Source organism: Lissotriton vulgaris, chromosome 9 (assembly GCF_964263255.1).
Source record: "Lissotriton vulgaris chromosome 9, aLisVul1.2, whole genome shotgun sequence".
Lineage (NCBI taxonomy): Eukaryota > Metazoa > Chordata > Amphibia > Caudata > Salamandridae > Lissotriton > Lissotriton vulgaris.
Window position 1 is genome coordinate 537,349,267 of NC_141697.1, and position 20,268 is coordinate 537,369,534.

Sequence of the window (20,268 nt, forward strand, 5' to 3'; positions counted from 1 at the left end):
TCAGGTATAGCAGAGTGGACAACGGGGAGGCGGGTGGGTCAGTGAGGAATCCACAGGCAGATATTGTATCTACCAGAAAAAGCGTTACCGAAGGTAAGTAACTTGTTCTTCTGATAGATACATCTGCCGTGTGGATTCCTCACCTTGTGAATAGAGTCCCACAGCAGTCCCCACTCCCGGAGGAGGGTGTCCACTCTGCTACACCAGGAAATCTTGGAGAACAGAGCGCGCAAAGTGGCCATCCCTCCTCACCTCAGCATCCAAGCAGTAGTGCTTTGCAAAAGTGTGGAGGGAGGGCCAAGTCGCGGCCCTGCAAATGTCCTCAACAGGAACACCTCTAGACAATGCAGAAGTAGCAGACTTTGCTCTAGTTGAATGAGCTCTAATACCCTCAGGAGGGTCCTTACCCGCCAGAGAGTAGCAAATCTTGATGCAGAGAATAATCCATCTGGAAAGTGTGCGCTTGTGCACCGATCTGCCCTTCTTGCAGCCAGCAAAACCCACGAAGAGCTGATCGTCTATTCGATAGTCTTTAGTCCTATCAAGATAGAAACTAACTGCTCTCTTCGGGTCCAGGCGATGAAGCCTCTCCTCCTCCTTGGAAGGGTGTGGGGGAGGATAAAAGGTAGGAAGGGTAATGGATTGACCTAGGTGGAAGGGAGTAACCACCTTAGGCAGAAAAGCAGCCCTGGTCCTAAGAACCATTCTTTCAGCATGGATGGACAAAAACGGGGGCTTGGAACTAAGAGCTTGAAGCTCACTTACCCTCCTTGCCGAGGTAATTGCAACTAAGAAGACCGTCTTAAAAGAAAGAAGCCTCATTGGACACTTGTGTAAGGGTTCAAACGGCGAACCCATCAGATAGGTTAACACAAGATTCAAGTCCCAATGTGGAACAATAAAGGGAGAAGGAGGGAACTTATTAGTGAGCCCCTTCAAAAATCTTAAAACCACAGGTGATTTAAAAAGAGAGGGCTGATCCGGCAAGCAGAGGAATGCCGATAAGGCCGAAAGGTAACCTTTGACAGTGGCAACAGCAAACCCCTGCCGTGCCAGAGAAAGAGCAAATAACAAAATATCAGATAAATGAGCCTTTAACGGGTCAACATCCCTCTCCCTACACCAAGACACAAACTTAGTCCACCTATACAAATAAATGGACTTGGTGGAGTCACGCCTGGCAGAAAGTATGACATCCACCACATCGTTAGGGAGAGAGAAAGAGTTCAGATTGCCCCGTTCAATCTCCAGGCATGAAGGTGTAATGTCTGGAGGTGGGGGTGTAGAACCTGCCCCCCCATCTGAGAGAGGAGGTCTGCCCTGAGAGGGAGACGGAGCGGCGGGTGAGAGGAGAGGTGGAGAAGATCTGTGTACCACACCCTTCTTGGCCAATCCGGGGCGACCAATATGACTTGGGCCCGGTCTTGGCGAATCTTCCTCAGAACCCGAGGAATCAAAGGTATGGGAGGAAACGCGTAAAGGAGCTGACCTCTCCAGCTCAACTGAAACGCATCCCCCAATGCTCCTTGCATCGGATACTGGAGACTGCAGAATGACGGGCAGTGAGCATTCTCGCAAGTGGCGAACAGATCCACCCGAGGAGTCCCCCACATCTGAAAGATGTAACGAACAACCTCCGGGTGAAGCCTCCACTCGTGGCCGGCAGAGAACTGACGACTGAGAATGTCTGCACGCACGTTCAGAACTCCGGCCAGATGATTTGCCATCAGACAAATCTGGTGGTCCTGAACCCAGGACCAGAGGCGCAGAGCCTCCCTGCAGAGACACTGCGACCCCACTCCTCACTGCTTGTTGACATACCACATCGCGGTCGTGTTGTCCGTCAGGACTTGAACCGACTGACCGCGAAGGGAAGGGAGAAAGGCCTTGAGCGCCAGACGTATCGCCCGTAACTCTAGAAGGTTGATGTGAAGCAACCTTTCCTCTGGAGACCAAAGACCCTTGACCTCCAGATCCCCCAGATGAGCACCCCACCCTAGAGTGGATGCATCCGTTATCACCGTGGCCACCGAAGGTGGAAGCTGAAAAGGCTTTCCTTGAGACAGATTGCCTTCCACGCCCCACCAAGACAGATCCGCTGCAGTCTCTCTGGAGATCTTCACTGACTCCCCGAGATCTCCGTTGTGTTGATACCACTGCCTGCGGAGGCACCACTGGAGTGCCCTCATGTGCCAGCGTGCATGGATGACCAGGAGAATGCAAGAAGCCATCAGACCGAGCAGGCGAAGGACCTTCAGGACCGGAACAACCGCTCCATTGTGAAATATAGGAATCATTTCCTGTATGTCGCGAATCCTTTGCGGAGGAGGGAATGCACGACATACAGTAGTGTCCAGTACCGCACCTATGAACAGGTTGCGCTGGGAGGGCACCAGGTGAGATTTGGGCACATTTATTGAAAAACCCAACCTGTACAACAACTGAGTTGTGACTTGCAAATGATGGAGCACACTCTCCGGAGATTCTGCTTTGATCAGCCAATCGTCCAGATACGGGAATACAGGAATCCCCGACCTCCTGAGATGTGCAGCCACCACTGCCATCACCTTGGTGAAAACTCGAGGCGCAGTAGTAAGACCAAACGGAAGGACCGCAAACTGGTAGTGTTGTGATCCCACCGTAAAACGGAGATACTTCCTGTGCGACTTCAGGATCGGGATGTGAAAATACGCATCCTGCAAGTCGATCGACACCATCCAGTCTTCTTCCAACAGCGCTTGAAGAACCTGCGCAAGAGTGAGCATTTTGAATTTCTCCTGCTTGAGATAGAGATTCAAAATCCTGAGGTCCAGGATTGGACGTAACCTGCCATCCTTCTTGGGGATCAGGAAATACCGGGAGTAGCATCCCTGACCCCTTTCCTGCTCTGGAACCACCTCTATCGCACCTTTCTTGAACAAAGCCAGGACTTCTTCCTGCAAGCGAACAAGGTGGTCCTCCGAACAAAAACCCTGGCAAGGAGGGTAATTGGGAGGGAACTCCTGGAAAGGAAGAGCATACCCATTTTCTACGAGATTGAGAACCCAAAGATCTGATGTAACCGATTCCCAATCCCGTAGAAAATGAGTAAGCCGACCCCCCACCGGAGCCACATGATCCAGAATGGCGGATCTAGGGCTGCTTTGCTGCAGGGGGAGGGGGTTGGTTATTAGAGGAAGAGGACGAGGAGGAGGAGACCTGGCGCCCACGACCACGGCCCCTTTGCTTTCCTCTGTAGGATTTATACAGAGGATTCTGGCGCTGCTGTTGCTGTCCTTGATTGTAGGGACGAAAATTGGGTCTGCCAAAACCCCTATACTTCCTAGTCGCAGAGCCCCTCGTCTGAAGGCCCAAAGACTTCGCCGTAGCCCGGCTGTCTTTGAATCTCTCCAGAGCTACGTCAGCCTTCTTGCCAAAGAGACCTGTCCCATCAAATGGTAAGTCCAACAGAGTAGACTGAACGTCAGAAGAAAAATCGGAGGACTTAAGCCATGCGGCCCTTCTTGTAGCAACAGTAGAGCCCATAATTCTGGCAACAGAGTCCACCGTGTCCATACCACTCTGTATAACCATACGAGCTGCAGCCTGAGTATCAGCGACCACCTCGTTAAAGTTCTTCTTATCGTCCTCTGGAAGCTTAGAAGAAAGCTGTTTAACAGAGTCCATCAACGCGTGAACGTATCTCCCCAAGAGGCAAGTAGCATTGGTGGACTTCAAGGCCATGCTACCCGAGGAGAAAATCTTTTTAGCAGACTGGTCCAACTTTTTCGAGTCCTTGTCTGCTGGCACCTGAGGGAAAGAACCCGCAGCCCTGCTGGAACAGGCGGCCTGCACTACCAGACTCTCCGGTGCAGGATGCGAGGAAAGAAATTCAGGGTCATCAGGAGCCACCCTGTAACGCCTTGCCACTGACCTGGAAACCGCAGGAGCAGATAAAGGCCTCTTCCAGACCTCCTTAATTGGTTCAGTTAATGCATCCGTAAAAGGAAGCGTAGGCTCCACAATTGAAGAAGGCGAATGCAATACTTCCGTAAGGATGTTGGGCTTGTATTCAACTGTGGGCAAAGTCAAGTCTAGCAACTCTGCAGCCTTCTTTATGACGACATGATAGGGTGCCAAGTCCTTAGATGGAGCGTCAGAAACGGTTGGCAAACCCCATTCAGGAGAAAGTTCCAAGCCACTTGCATCCTGAAGGTCTTCAAAACAATCCCCCTCTTGCAACTCTCCTTCCTCAACCTCGGAGTCCATAAACTCCTTCTCCTCCAAGAGGCGTTGTGCCCTGCGCCTCGACCACTCCATACGGACCGAAGTCGATGGATCCGGCAACGACTCCGACGGCGCCGGAGCCGACGTCGAGCGAGGAGCCGGGGGACGGGAAGTACCACGATCCGAATCCACTCGAGGTCGATCCGGAGTCGGCGAAGCCGCATGCGAAGTCGACGACCTCGGCGGCGCCGTACCGAGCCAAGGAGTGTAAGGCGTCGGCATAAACGGCACAAAGGGGGTCGGGGCATAAGCCTGGGGCACACCCAAATTGAAAGACAAAGGACCCATGGGACCCATAGGCGCACCAGCGGGGTACATCGCCCTCGAGTAAACACCAAACATGGCGTTTAAAAACTGCGAGGGATCCTGACCTGGACCTGGAAAGGGTGGGTACGAACCCAACGGCCGCTCCGAAGGAGGCTGATCCGGCAAAGGCGCACCCTGGCCCTCTTGTTCTTCAGGCTCCACAACCGGAGTCGGTGCTCGAGGAACCTCTTCTTCATGCACCGATGAATGGTGCGACTCCAGATCCTGTTCCGGCTCATGAACTGGAGAACCAACGTGAGATTGAGCTAAAGAAGGAGACACGAAGTCCTTGTGATGTTTTCGAGACTTCTTGCTCGAATCCGAAGACTCCTTGCCAGAGTGGTGTCTGGAGTGATGTTTACTCCTCTTATGCTTCTTTCTCGAGGAGCCCGAAGCATGGCCCGAGGCCGACTTGGAACCGGACCCCGACCTCCCTCTGGACCTTGATCTCTCTCTCGACCTCGACTTGGCCCTCGAAGCCGACCTCGACTTCGCCCTCGAAGCCGACCTTGACTTCGACCGCGACCGTTGTCTCGACTTCGAGCGCCTGGACACTGACCTCGAAGACCTTCCGGCTTCCCTTTCCTTCACCTTTGCAAGCAGAAGCTTCGCCTCCCGCTCTCGCAAGGCTTTGGGGTTCATCTTGTCACAGGAACGACAGTTTTTGACATCGTGACCCGAACCAAGACACCACAGACAGTCGGGATGCGGATCGGTAATCGACATCATCCGGGAGCAGGAACCACATTGTTTGAAACCTGTCTTCCTCGACGACATCTTCGGCGATGAAGCGAATTCCAACAGAGAAACAATAACAGCCAAACAGCGAAAAGATACAAAAGTATCGCAGAAGATCCCAGAAACCGTTAGCGTCGACGACGCGGAAAAAAGGGAACTGACGTCATCACGCCGACGTGGGCCTTATGTGGAGTCGGTGACGTCAGACGGAGTCGCGCGCGAAGCCGTGCTCCTATGACGTCGTCCACGCCGGCGTGCTACGAAGAATTTTCCGAACGTTGCTGACGCAAGGGGGATATTCACAAGGTGAGGAATCCACACGGCAGATGTATCTATCAGAATTACAAAGTACATGCATCATTCTCTTACAGATTCACGGTGAAAAGTCTCATATAAAACACGATAAATCTACTTTATCATTTAATCCCTTAGGTTCCTGTGTGACAAGGTACCTGATCCAGTGTATTTCTCTTTGGAGGAGGGATCTGGTTAGATCTACCCCCTCGTGTGTTTTCACAACTTCCAATATGGAAAACCTGATTTGGGCTATGCTATGATTATTCTCATTCCAATGTTTCGCCAAATTGCTCTTCACATTTTTATTTCTTATCGTGCTCTTGTGTTCAGATATTCTCGTTTTTAGTTTTCTCTCTGTTTTACCTGCGTACATTTTTCCACAGGTTGGCAACATCAACGTTTTTTATTATGTATTACTTTATCACTTTCACTTTATTTCACTTTCTTTCACATTCCACTTTCATTACGCCGTGTAAACCCCCTTCCAAGATGGTGCCCGTGGTCTTGTGTTTGCTAGTCCCTTGTTAGTTTTTAGTATCTCTTCGTTGCTTTGTAATAGAGCGAAGTAGCGGTCGGTTAACGCAGCTGGTTTAGAGCCGAGCAAGTGGAGTTGGTCACGAACGGGATAGCGAGTCATTATACGGAGCTCTTGTTTCTACATAGAGGTGAGCGTTTTGTATGTTGTGTTCTGTCTAATGGAAGCAGCAGTGTAGCGCACACGGGTTATAGAATCCAGACTTGAGCGAGATTTTGGTTTATATGTCCACAGGAGGTGGGTGAGTTGCGAGTGACCAGAAGAGCCGTTTTTGAGCACAGAAAGTTTACTTTAAGGTAAGGTTGTTTACTTTAGTGTTGTGTAGAGAAGTTGAGGAATACTTCAGTTGGAGGTTGTGGTAGTAATGGCCCCATTTCTTATGCTTATGATTTAGATTGGATGAACCCACTTGACAGCGAAACCAGTGAGTTTGTCTCTCTTTGTTTTCTTTCACACACACAGTGGTGTTGGCATTTGGGTATTATTATTTTCAAAGTTGCCTGTAAATAATTTTTTCTGAAAAGGTTTAAACCCTGTACCAAATGAGAGTTTGATGTTCTGTAGATACATATCAGTTAATTAATTGACTATTATATTCAGTCCACAGGCCCCTGATGAAGAGCTCATAGAGCTTGAAATGCATTGGGCACAAAAGACAAGTCGTCTACGTTAAAGATTTGAATTAATTTTGGATTTTGTGTATTTTGTCCAATAATGTATTGAATGTAATAATACATCATAATTGAATTGTAAAATGTTAGGGATGATTTTCAGTTGAATGTTTTCTTATAAAAAGTTTTTTTGAAGCTCGCACGAGCTAAAACTATAAGTGTGTGAAGTGTTCATAAATGTGGTTAAAAATACAGCGGTGTTCTCACTTGTGAACCGCAATAGCAACAGTGTGCAGAGGTTAAGTGTCCCTCACACTTAAGATAAGGTTTCTAAGTTCAGGCACGGTTAGGACAAACGTGCCACCTCGGCAGCACGCTTGTAAAAAGAAACATATAAAAATCATAAAGCAAGTTTAGGCTTTATAGTGAAAAAAACGAGTGCTCCTGTCATCCTTTACACAAACAGTCAGCACAGCCTTTTGGTCATGCCAGGCTTTTTGTAATTCCTGCTAGCCTCAAGATTTTTGGATGCCTTTTTCATGTACTCAGCCATCCTGGAGCGGAGACCAAGTACATAGTCCACAATGTCTTGTTTGGGAGCTTTGAGAGGTAACTCCTATCCTTCCTTCACCAGACAAAGGGGTCCTCTTACAGGATGTCCAAACAAAAGTTCAAAAGGGCTGTAGCAAACCCCCTTTTGTGGGACCTGTCTATAAGTAAATAAAAGACAGGGCAGTAGGATATCCCATCTCAGCCTTAGCTTTTCAGGGAGACTTTTAATCTTGTTGAATCTTTCAACTAGACCGTGCATTGCGGGTGATAGGGTGTGGTGAACTTATAGTTCACTCGACACTCCTTCTACATTGAAGTCAGGTATCCAGACATGAAGTTTGCACCTCTGTCTGAGACAACCTCCTTAGGGAAACCCATTCTTGAGAAAACTCCCAAAAGGGCCCTTGCCACAACAGGTGCTGTAGTGGTCCTAAGGGGAATAGCTTCTGGGTATCTGGTGGCATGATCCGCTACCACCAGAATAAACCTGTGCCCAGATGCTGTTTGGGGATCCATTGGTCCAACAATGTCAATACCTACACGTTGAAAGGGAACCCCCACAACAGGTAGTGGTATTAGGGGGGCCTTTGTGGTGCCACCTGATTTGCCACTGGCTTGGCAGGTGACACAGGAGCGACAAAACTCCTTTGTGTCTTCTGACATGTGAGGCCAGTGAAAGTGAGGGACAAGTCTGTCCCAAGTCTTATTCTGGTCAAGATGTCCTGCAAGGGGAATATCATGGGCTAATGTAAGAAGGAAGCCCCTGAATGCCAAAGGTATGACCAACCTCCTGGAAGCACCAGGCTTGGGGTCTCTAGCCTCTGAATACAGGAGCCCTTCATCCCAATACACTCTATGGGTTCCATTAGCATTCCCTACAGCCTCAGCAGCAGCTTGCTGTCTGAGGGGTTCAAGAAAAGGGCAGTCCACCTGTGCCTGCCTCAGATTTGCCCTTGAAGGTCCCCCTGTCCCAAGAAACTCAACCTGATCAGGCTAAAGCTCTTCTAGGACAGTTCCTTCTTGAGTCTCACAATCAGCTTCCTGAGAAGGCTGATCCTCACTCTGAGGCAAGGGGGAAGGCACTGACTTAACCCTACTGCTTCTCCTCCTGGTAGGCAACTGGTCCATTGTTCCAGAATCCAGTGCCTGTTCAGTGTTGCAATTTTTGACCTGTGACCTGGTCACAGCAAGGACATGTGCTAAGATACCTAACATTTCTGCATGGGTCCTATACTCCACTTCAGACCAGACTGAACATTCTAGGTCATTGCCAAGTAAACATTCTACAGGGAGGTCTGAGCTTACAACAACCCTTTTTAGGCCAGTTACCCCTCCCCAGGAGAAATTAACCTCTTGGCTGCTAATGACAAGGGTAACTCGTCATGCACTTTTCATTGATTTCAATGGAAATTAAATGAGAATAGGTAAATGGCCTTAGCAGCCAAGGTGTTAACAATTGCCATACTATGGGTGGTAGTGACATTGCTTGCACTGGTCACTAGGTAATTGTTACCTAGTATAATCTGTCCAGGGTCCACAAATCTGGGTGTCACCATTGTGACACTAGCACATGTGTCCCTGTAGGCCTGAGCCACTTTGTTCTTAATTAAAGGAGTCTGTCTGTACTTGCCCAAATTACTGGGACTCACAGTAGAGGACATACGCATGTCCACAGCACAGACAAGAACAGCTTGAGTTGGTATTCTGACTAGGCCAGAATCCATCTCAGTTCCCAGGGTTAACCCTACTACACCCTTCTGTTGAGAACCACCACTATTAGCTGTACTAGGGGGAACAGTTGCCTTAGGGGCAGTAGTGGCTGGAGCTGCCTCCTTCTTGGTGCATTCACTGAACTATTTTACTTTACATCATTTGCACCATGGTTTCTTAGGACCTTCTTTCTTTTTGGATTGTTGGTAACCCCCACCAGTAGAAGCTTTTTGGGGACCTTGAGAAGACTTCTGGTCTCTTGCTTCCTCCCCACCCTTTTGGTCTTGCTTCTTCTGATCACCACATTGGTTCTGTACCTTCTGCCTCACCCTGGTTCTGCCCCATTTGTCTGCCTTCTTACCCAATTCTTGGGGAGAGGTCAAATCAGAGTCAACCAAGTGCTGATGCAATAACTGGTTCTGACAATTATTAAGAATCTGTTCTCTCATAATAAGGTTATACAATCCTGTATATTCACTTGCTTTACAGCCCAGTAACCAGCCTTCCAGAGCTTTAATAGCACAATCTACAAAGTCAGTCGGGGTGCCGCTCACTGACCTGCTCCCTGCTCCTGGCTTGAGGAACTGCTTCCCTGTCCACGAACTTGATTGCATTCCCTGTGGCTGAGGTCGGCTGGTGGGAGCGTTACTGCAATCGGCGGTATTCCACCTCGCTCTCAGCGCGACCCGCCCAGGTTGTAGTGCAGAGGCTGTGCCCTGGAAAAGCCTACCGGGGGACTGCGAGGCCCAGAAACCACCGCTCTTTGCAGCAGGCGCCTCTTCCCCCGGCGGCCACGCCCATTGATCTGACCGGCTCTTTTAAAACCTTTCGCGACACCCGCTGCGCGGGTGCCGCTCACTGACCTGCTCCCTGCTCCTGGCTTGAGGAACTGCTTCCCTGTCCACGAACTTGGTTGCATTCCCTGTGGCTGAGGTCGGCTGGTGGGAGCGTTACTGCAATCGGCGGTATTCCACCTCGCTCTCAGCGCGACCCGCCCAGGTTGTAGTGCAGAGGCTGTGCCCTGGAAAAGCCTACCGGGGGACTGCGAGGCCCAGAAACCACCGCTCTTTGCAGCAGGCGCCTCTTCCCCCGGCGGCCACGCCCATTGATCTGACCGGCTCTTTTAAAACCTTTCGCGACACCCGCTGCGCGGGTGCCGCTCACTGACCTGCTCCCTGCTCCTGGCTTGAGGAACTGCTTCCCTGTCCACGAACTTGATTGCATTCCCTGTGGCTGAGGTCGACTGGTGGGAGCGTTACTGCAATCGGCGGTATTCCACCTCGCTCTCAGCGCGACCCGCCCAGGTTGTAGTGCAGAGGCTGTGCCCTGGAAAAGCCTACCGGGGGACTGCGAGGCCCAGAAACCACCGCTCTTTGCAGCAGGCGCCTCTTCCCCCGGCGGCCACGCCCTCATTTCCTCCTTTAACAACAGCCAGTCTCTAACGCGTCGCGGGTCGCGCGCGGGTCGCAGCCCGGGCAAAGACCGGGCCGTTTTAGGCCGTTAGAGGCTGGTAGAGACTGGACTGGGCCACCCCCCTGATATCCCTACCCGTATACCCGCCACTCCTTTGAACTTAATAAGGATAATAATGGTGAATACGAGGGGTTTGAAATCAAAAACCAAAGCCCCAACCTCCGCAGGTAAACTACTTGGCCCCATGGATGACTTTCTAGCGAAGGCTAACACCCTCATAGATGAAAGTATATCATTAATGGAAGAAAGGGTTTCTTTAGATCTGGCATTCGCTAAGAGATCTTCATTAGGTACCCTAGCGGAAGCCAGATCTCCAGCACTGGGAGCTTCAAACGCTGAGAGAGCACAGACACGTGAGAGGCGTAGCCTGCCGAACACAGTAGATCTGTCAGTATCCCAGCTGGCGGACTCCCAGCTCAGCTCCGACTTAGAAAAAACCCCAGAACTGGTTCCTACAACACCCACACAAATTTCTTCCATAGACAAAAGAATAGAAAGGGGCAGGAGGGAGGGAGCCATTAGTAAGAAAAGAGCGACTAGAAATTCCATCACGTTAGTAAGCCTGCCACTACCCTCTAGTACCCCACAAATTCATGATGACGGACCACCACAAATAGAGATTCTAGCGTCAGTCCATCAGACAGAGAAGGAAAGAGCCCCCCCAATAGTCTTGGATCCCCACTCTAACAAGCAAGCCCAAGTGGACTTGAAGGCTACGGAGGCTAATGAGTTAACCCTCACCGCAATAGCTAATATAGTTAAATATGCATTACAACCCCTAGAACACCGGTTAATAACTATAGAGACACAAATCACCAAATTTTTAAAAATTCAACAGCCAGCTTACCCATCATGCCCACAGAAAACAGGAGGAAACAACACTAAAAAGCCAACCACTACTGCAAACCCAGCTCTTCCCAACCCACAACAAAAAACCCTCCGGATAACTACACCTAACGTTCCCGTTAATAAAAATACATCAAATACAACCAAAATAGCAAACACTGCAACAGCCTCGTCCTCCACCAATAACTCGCAGCAGATAATTAGCATAACCTCCCCAGGTGCGGTATCTACAGCTACCGTTACCCCGGCAGCACCTAGTATCTCCACTAATAAAACTCCTGCTAAGAATACAACTAAAACAGTAAAAAAAAACTCTGCCCCTCCACCCCCTCCACCAAAAACCCCAGCGGACAGGCCCAAGAGAAGTGCTGCGAGGAATCCTGGTCCTCCAAGACTCCCAGCAGACTTCCCTCCTGAGGCCTCACCGTACGTGGTGGTGATGGCTGGAGTACCCGAATTAACGGACTCTATCCCAGAACCTATCTGGTCCCTAAAAAACAAAGCCCAGCACTGGCTCCAGACCAACCGCCCGATTCCATCTTTTTGGCGTGGAAGAATTAGATCTGTTGCTAGGGTACCGTGGGTGGGCAGTACTAGAAAAACCATTCCCGGTGATTGTATAACAATCACATTCGAGGACCCGCGAATAACAGACTATGTCTGTTCATGGGAAGATATCACCCAAAATGGAGGAATCAAGGTCAAACCACTTTCTTTCTTCTATCCATTTAGACAGGCAGGGGGCTTCACGCAGGAGCAGGAGCCTCCCTGGTCTGCCCCATTCCCCAGACAGGATGAACCATTAATCCCCAGATACCATGGTCCCCCTAACTTACACGAGCCAGATTACTCCTGGCACACGGTAAGACAACGCCATCAGGGTGGACGCTGGGATGACAGAAGGCCCTATACCCAATGGTTCCCTCACAGGGAACAACCCCGGTGGGACCCATGGCATAACATCACGCTACACAATAGGTATAATGGCCTAGAAATGGTCGATTGACCATCAACAGAAATCCCTTCAAATGAGCCTCAGGTACCCCCCTCTCCTCAGTCTTTCACAACCACTCTAGCCCCCAAAAATAATGAACCCGCAGTTTCCATAGACGAACTCAATGTTGATTCCTCATCAATTACAGTACTCTCCTGGAACGCCGCAGGCCTCCGTAATAAAATCGAGGATGGTTCCGCGCAGGAGTTCCTGAAATCATACCATCTAATCTGTCTGCAAGAGACATGGTCTGTAGAGGAACTACATCTACAAGGCTATAAAACCTATTCTGTCCCAGCACTACCTAGTACAATGGGCAGACCAAAGGGCGGGTTAATAACTTACATTTCAAACACCCTACCGCTTAATAAAGTGGCTATTCTCTCGCAGGATGCCAACCACCAAACTCTTTCATTAACTCTTGTTAACAAAGAAATAATAATCCTGACCAATAGCTATAATAACTTATCGGAAGAAAACTTCATAATTCTTCTCACCACCCTCCATGATAAATTAAAACAGATTCACCACTCTAGATCCGTAAATAAACCAATCCACCTAATCTGGGGCGGAGATTTTAATCTCCACCCCTGTACAGCTTCCAACCCATTGCGCTGTGGGATAATGGACGAACTTAACGCCCCAATGGCGCACTTTGCCCACAATAAATTAGGAAACTTTATTAACACCGTCCTATCCGATCTGGATCTTCACATCGTAAACCACCTAGATGCAGAACCAAATGAATTCGCTCCAACTTATGTGGGCAGAGGCCATCAAACCACAGTAGACTTTATACTTCTCACACCAAACCTCATGAACAAACTCAAAGACTTCAGGGTTATTGCCACCCCCCTCAGTGACCACTCCGCCTTAGCAATAAAGTTATTCATGCCACCTAACTCCTCTCACAAACTGGAGATGGCGGTTACTCTTACACAGAACAAGATCCAGGTTGGCAAACACAATGGTTTTACAATTAAGTGGGCAAAAATCAACCCATCTGATATATTGAAAAAATTAATAACTAGGGCCTACCCAAACATTGTGAAATGCCTGGACCTTGCATCAAGCCATAAGGAAGTCCTGATAAATTTCAAACAAATTTTGGATTTTATAAAGGACCTACTTACTTCAAAACCCAATTCAAACTCCTCCACAAAACCAAAATGGTTTAACCACAACTGCACTGCTGCCTTAAAAAAACTAAAATCTGCACTTCAAAGTAAACCGCGAGATACAGCCCAGATCCAACTCCTAAGGCGCCAATATACAGGGGAAAGAAAGCTGAGAACTGCCCAACTCAAGCAAAAATTATGGGAGGATCTTCATAAAGGTGCAGTCTAAAAAAATAGCGAACTTTTCTGGCGCACAGTAAGAACCCCTCACCTTACTGATAATGGCATCCCAAAAATAGAAGTCGCCATTGATGAAAAAACATGGGTCTCTCACTTTGAAGAGATTTTTAAAAACACTTCACCAACAGAACCCAAGCCTTTAAAACCACACTACCCCATTTTGGTCCCTTTCGACATTCCAGACCTCATAGGCGCACTCCAGAGTAGTAAATCAGGTAAGGCTCCAGGGCCGGATGGGGTCCCAGTGGACTTCTTCAAAAACAACTTAGACCTCTGGGCACCCATCCTAACTAGAGTCTGCACAGCGGCAGTGAACGAGGGAATCCTTACCTCCTGGACCAAATCAATAATGGTCCCCATTTTCAAAAAGGGGGACCGTCAAGACGCAAAATGCTACCGGCCCATTTCACTGCTGGACTCGCTCGGGAAAGTAGTGGGGAGAGTAATCCTAGAGCGTTTCCAGCAGTGGAGTGAGGATCGGGGCATAATTTCCGACATCCAATTTGGCTTCCGCAAGGGCTTTGGTACATTAGAGCAGGCCCTTAATCTCCACTTAATAATGAGCAAATACACCCAGGCCACTCCTTCCAAGATATACATGGTCTTTGTCGACCTATCCGCAGCTTTTGACTGCGTCTCGCACGCAACGCTGTGGAAGGTCTTGGCCCAGATGGGAGTAGATCAACCCCTTTTAGACCTCCTAAGAGAGCTCTACACCGGGGCAACAGCTAGAGTTCGCTTTGGGGTAAACGGAGAGCTGACGTCACCGTTTAGCGTAGGGCGTGGGGTCAGGCAGGGATGCGTCCTGGCCCCCTTCCTCTTCTCACTCAATACCAATGGTTTGGAGGGGGAGATGTTGAGGGGGGCCCAGGACCTCCCACGCATAAACCGCCGCCTGATTCCAGCCCTGCTCTACGCGGATGACGCTGTCATCCTTGCGCGAACGCCCCGAGAACTGCAGAAAGCAGTAATCAAGTACACCTCATTCATGGGCAATCTCGACCTAAAGGTGAACGTAAAAAAAACGTTCGTAATGACAGTTGGTAGAGGTCAAAAAAGAACAAATCCCATTTTCCTCAATAACCAAAAGCTCGAAGCTACCCCTCAGTACCCCTATCTAGGGGTTATGATAGATGACCAACTTAGCTGGAAGCCAGCAGTGAACACTAGGTCACACTTATTTAAGAGAGCTATCGCTGCTCTAACAACCTTTTCACAGAGATTAGGCAAAAGACCACCAGTAGAGCTCCTCAAGATCTATAACGCCAAATGCCAGGCAATCGCAACATATGGCGCGGGAGTCTGGGGTTACACAAATACTAGCCCCATCCAGAAAGCTGAAAACGCCTTTTTAAGATTTTTGCTAGCCACTCCTAAAGGCACCTCTACCTATGCAATTCATCTCGAACTAGCCATACCCTATATAGAGGACCTAATCAAAATTGAGCCGTTGATGCTGTGGCAACGCATTTGGAAGTCAGACAAAAACGCCCTGACACAAGCCATTATCTTAGACACAATGAACTTGGATCACTCCACAAAAATAAAATGGCTCTCTTATGTGAGAAACTTTTTTAACGACTTAGGTGTTGAGAACTACTATTTGGACCCGGTGTCAGTAACAGACATCTCGAAAAAAGATCTTAAACAGAAAGCACTAAGACACCTGGAAACTTTAAGACTTGCATCCATTTCCTCAAAAACGGCAGTCATCCATGCAAATATGATCCAAACAGCCCCTGACATCCACCCGTACTTGGCACTTCAAATAACAACCTATGAGAGAATGTTAATCACAAGATTCAGGCTCAATACCTTCTTCAGAATGGTTACCTTCCCAACACAAAATTGCTGGAGTGACATTCTTTCCCCCTGCCCATGTGACGGTTTGTCAACGCAGTCTAACTTGCATGTGATCCTACTCTGTAAATACCATCAAGCCCACAGAAAGACCTGGCTTTTACCGATATTAAGAACGTGGGGGCTAAGACAATGTAGACCTGCCCTCTTAAGACTGCAAATGTTGGAAACGGAAAATGTCTGCTATTTTGTTAGTAGTTTTCTAAAATGCATTCTGAGACATAGAAAGAACCTTTAAAATCTTCGTAAATTTTTAACTTTGAGCGGCCCCTCGCATCCCCAGATCAATTTTTATATTGTGGAATGAATTTTATATGAAATTTTATGTAACACATGTATTTTTGCCCTGTATGATTCTTTGCTCTTTTATGGTTTTTTCCACTGTGAAACAAGCCGAATAAAGAAATTTATATATATATACAAAGTCAGTCCAGTCCAGAGTCTGTGTCTTCTGGGTATCTCTGAACAGCAACATGTACTGCTCAGTAGTTAAGCCAACCCCATCTACCAGGTCACTCTTTAGGACAGTGTAGTTGTCAGCATCCTGTTCATTAACTGTAAGGAGCTTATCTCTGCCTTTGTCTGTAAAGGAGAGCCATACAATTGCTGCCCACTGCTCCTTGGGGACCTTTTGCACTTTTCAGGCTCTTTCCAAAGCAGTGATTCACTTGTGGATGTCATCCTCTACCTGATAGGGGGGCACAATTTTTTTCAGGTTTGTATAGTCATGAGACCTTTTCCTATCTCTAGGAATTATGCTGCCACCAGTGGGCTCTAGCCTACACAATTTCCTCTCTCTCTCTCAAGAGCCAGGGTCTCTTTGGAAAGGGCAATTTCTTGCCTCTTGATCCTAAGCTTGGATTCCCTCATCCTAGCCTTATGCTCCCTTCTCTGAGGTGAAGGCATTCTCCTCAGAGCTGAGGCATTGGACCCTACTGAGGAGTCAGACTGTCCAGATGCACTGGAAAGTGATCTGCGTCTTCTGTACTCAACATTAGGCCTACTCGGGGGTCTGGATTGGATCCTTCCTTCTCCAGTCCCATGTAGTCCTAGGTTAACCTGGTTTAGTTCACCTAACTCTACCTGGTTCACCTCACCCTCTTCAGAGTCCAATGGGTGTGGCCCACTAGGATCTTCAGTAGATGGGTGGCCCACCTCTTTACTACCTTGGTTATCTGGGTCTGATGCATTATCTGTATCATAAGCCACTAAGATGTCCACTAGGTGGTTAAAGGTTGGACTCTGTCTTTGTCTCAGTTTTCTGACTGAATACAGACTTCTCAGTTCCTGAAAAGTAAATGTGTCATATTTAGAAGGCACCGTAAGGCTGTCTTCTGGCAGAGACCCACTAGGCCCTGCCTCCAAGGACATTTCTAGTGAGGCGCGGTGTGTGCACCTACCAACACTACTTGTTTCCTACTAGAACCTCTCTAGGAGTTATAGTCAGGGTGTGCTAAGTTCAGTAGAACTTATGTATTATAAGAACTTGATATATATATGTACCTACAGGTACCTTAATGTGATCTTTCAAATGATATTTCAAGATTATATGGTAAAACAAATGCAAGCTCTTATCCCATCCGCTGCACACCAATGTGAGAAGTTAGCCTGGCGTATGATGTCCACTAGTTCTAGTGGGCACCTTGTACCAGTCTAATCGACCCTTTGAAGACCAAATGAAAGGACACCACACGATATATATTAAATATATATGAATTTATTCTAAACACAACCCCTCTGCACTCTTTATGAGGTCAGATGTAAAAGCACAATACAAGTTACTTAATTAGCATACGATAAGTTGCACAAATACAGTTATGCCCTAGGGGCCTCACAAACCATATACTAAAATAGTGGTATAAGAACCACGTCAGAAATAGAAAGTAGGCCTGGGGTCTAGGGAATCGCTGGTGCTACTCTAAACAACCAAAGATTAGGAAGTAGGAGGCCCACGGGAGATGCAGGCAGTGTCTAAATACAGCCACGAGTTACCATTGACTTTCTATGGGAAATGTAAAAGTTACAAAGTTACTGTTTGAGGGCACTTCCGGATGGACGACGACAAAACCCCTTTAGACTAGGACACTTCGAGAGTCAAGACCCACGGGAGCACCAGAGTACTTGTGTTACCTCACCCCGGGAAGCCGGGTGCAGAGGTGCCTTTTGGTGTCGGGTTTCGTCGATGTTTTCTATGGAGATCTGCAAAGAAGTGCTGCAGGCGACCAGAGGAAAAGTGTCCAGGTGGATCCAAGGGTGGATAGAAGATCTGAAGAACCTGAAAGCAGAAGGGACAGAGTCTGGTTCACTAGCCAGTAACCAGGAAGGAACCAGGCGATGGCGCGATGATCTCAGGTGAAGAGGTGAAGCTTGTCTCTGCAGCCACGAGGTCCAGGAGGTGTCGACGATGACCAGGAGCTGAATTCGAGCTGTCCCACAAAGGATCTAGTTGACTGCGATGTCGGTATCCAGATTGGACCCAACAAGCCTTGGCAAACGCAATCCACGCAGGAGATGAAGATTGGCTTCGGTGTAGACCTGCAAGGTCTGTGGCGCTTCTCCTTTGCAGGAAAACTGGAGCAAGCCTGGAGCAACCAGGAAAGCAGTTTAAGTTCAAAGAAAAGTCTTCAGGGGGCTCACTAGCCAACAGAGAAGGAACCAGGAAGACGCGTCAAGCTGAAATACAAGAGCAGGCCCCACGCAGCACTCGTGGAGTGTGGAGGGCTGAGCTTCGGTGCAAATGGTGCTCGGGTCTGGGGCTTCTCGTTTCCCAATGCACAACTGCGAGTTACCTTAGGAAGCGATGCAGTTAGCAAAATGCAGGATGTCCAGGAGTTCCAGTCCCATGTCTCTCGTGTCCGCTACGGGTCTCAGCTTTGCTAGAGTTGTTGAGCAGCGTCAACGATGTCTGGAAGTCCATGTCCTGTGTCGCAGAGTCTTCGAGTTCTGGCGGGAGCCTCAACAATGCAGACCAGCAAGTTACTGGTGGTGCCCGTTTGCACATGGTGGTCACTCCTTGACCACAAGTGAGATGTCTTCCGTCTTCCAGGCGAAATGGAATGTCGAAGGTCCAAGAGTTCAGTATCAACGTTTAGTTCCAGGATATTCTAAAGACCTAGGGGCACAGCTCCTATACTTATACCAAGTTAAGGGGTTGGATTACCTGCTAGGTCCCTCCTATGGGGTGACCTGAGAAGGGGTGGTTTTTCCCTTTGTCCAGTTTCGCACCAGAGCGGGGCTGGAGTGCCCCAGCAACTGGTTTGAACCGGGCTATGCATGGAGCACCTTGTGTACCCCAGGCAGTGTCTGGAAAAACATTTCTGAATGCAGCCCTCCCTAACCCAATACACTAAAGCCTGTCTGGGGAGGTGCTGGCACCTCCCTCAACAGGAAACCTATTGTCCCGGCCTTCCCTGCCGGAGTTTCATCCAGCAGCAGGAGGTAAGACTTGTGTCTGTGGCAGCAGCATCCATTTTGTGATGCTGAGGCTCTGTTTAACTTTAACCGGGTAAACCAGTAACTACATGTCTTCTCCCTCTAGAAGGATGGAATGCTACCCCTGCCACCAGGACTGGCGGGAGGGTAGTATTCCAAAGTGTTTGACACCTTACACTACATGTTTCGATAAAGCCAACCAAAGTTAGCATTAACCGCGAGGATTATAATGCACTTAAGAGTATAGAGTATGGCTATATCATAGAACAGCTATAAGGAGATGGTTCCGAAAGCTGCAGAGGGGATCAGCTCATGCTAGGGCACCCTCTCACACAAAACCAAGCATTCTGCCTCCAGGAATGATAAGGCCTGCCATAGGAGTGACTTATAGGTTACTATCTGTCTATATATAAGGTAGATATAGGTATACTATATCTAAGTAAGGGGTGATTACACCACCTTACCCAGGCTGGGTGAACAGCCTGTGGTGTCAGTTTGGAGGGCCAGCCAGGGGTGACATAATACATGCTGCAGCCCCTGGTAGGCCTTGGACGCACCTATGCCCTGGGTACCTATGGCACACTATACAGGGGCTCACAGAGGTGACCCAATCCCCAATCAGGAAAGTACCTAAAGTACATGGTATCAATTTAGAGAGAGAACAGCTAGGCTGTGGTCCTGATTAGCAGGGCCACAGCCAGTCTAAGGTCGAAAAACCAGAGTATCACAGCAAAAAGTGGGGGTGACCATAGGAAGCAGAGCCTACTCTCCTACAGTCACTAACTACATTATGGGTCTCTGGAGGGGTGTGGTCGCCACAGTGAAGTTGGTGAGTGAGGCCTTTGAAAAGAACCTAGTTGGTCTTTTCCTTTGTGCTCTATGTTTATTATATAAGTAAAAGGCACACTCTTCTGTTGTTACAATGATATGTCCTGAAGTAGTCTAAATCAAATATAGCAGAACTCTGCCCTTTATCATCTTTTAAAGACCAGCTTTGTCTGGTCCCCTTCAACATCGAGTGCCTTCCTAAGGTCCATTCTGTGTTCCACGTCAACTGGCATGTTCTCTTCAAAGTCAAATGATGTTTCGATGGTCAACCGGCCCTCAACAGCGAGCATGTTGTTACTGATCCTGCCGTCAACATCATGGGTATCAACAAGTGCACCTTAACTTTTCATGTGAGATCTTTCCTTTAATCTCCCTCGCTGGGGGCCTCGGCAAGGTAGGAGTTCCCTCATATATTCCTGATGATGATTGTGCTTGACTATGCAGGTCCTTCTGCAGTCCATT

General features: G+C 48.5%; 1 protein-coding gene across 1 annotated transcript in view; it reads right to left on the reverse strand.

The window, feature by feature from the left end:
* LOC147690382 (uncharacterized) overlaps positions 1-20,268 on the reverse strand; it is a 2,590,730-nt gene that overhangs the window by 959,220 nt on the left and 1,611,242 nt on the right. The gene's annotated exons all lie outside the window — the stretch shown is intronic.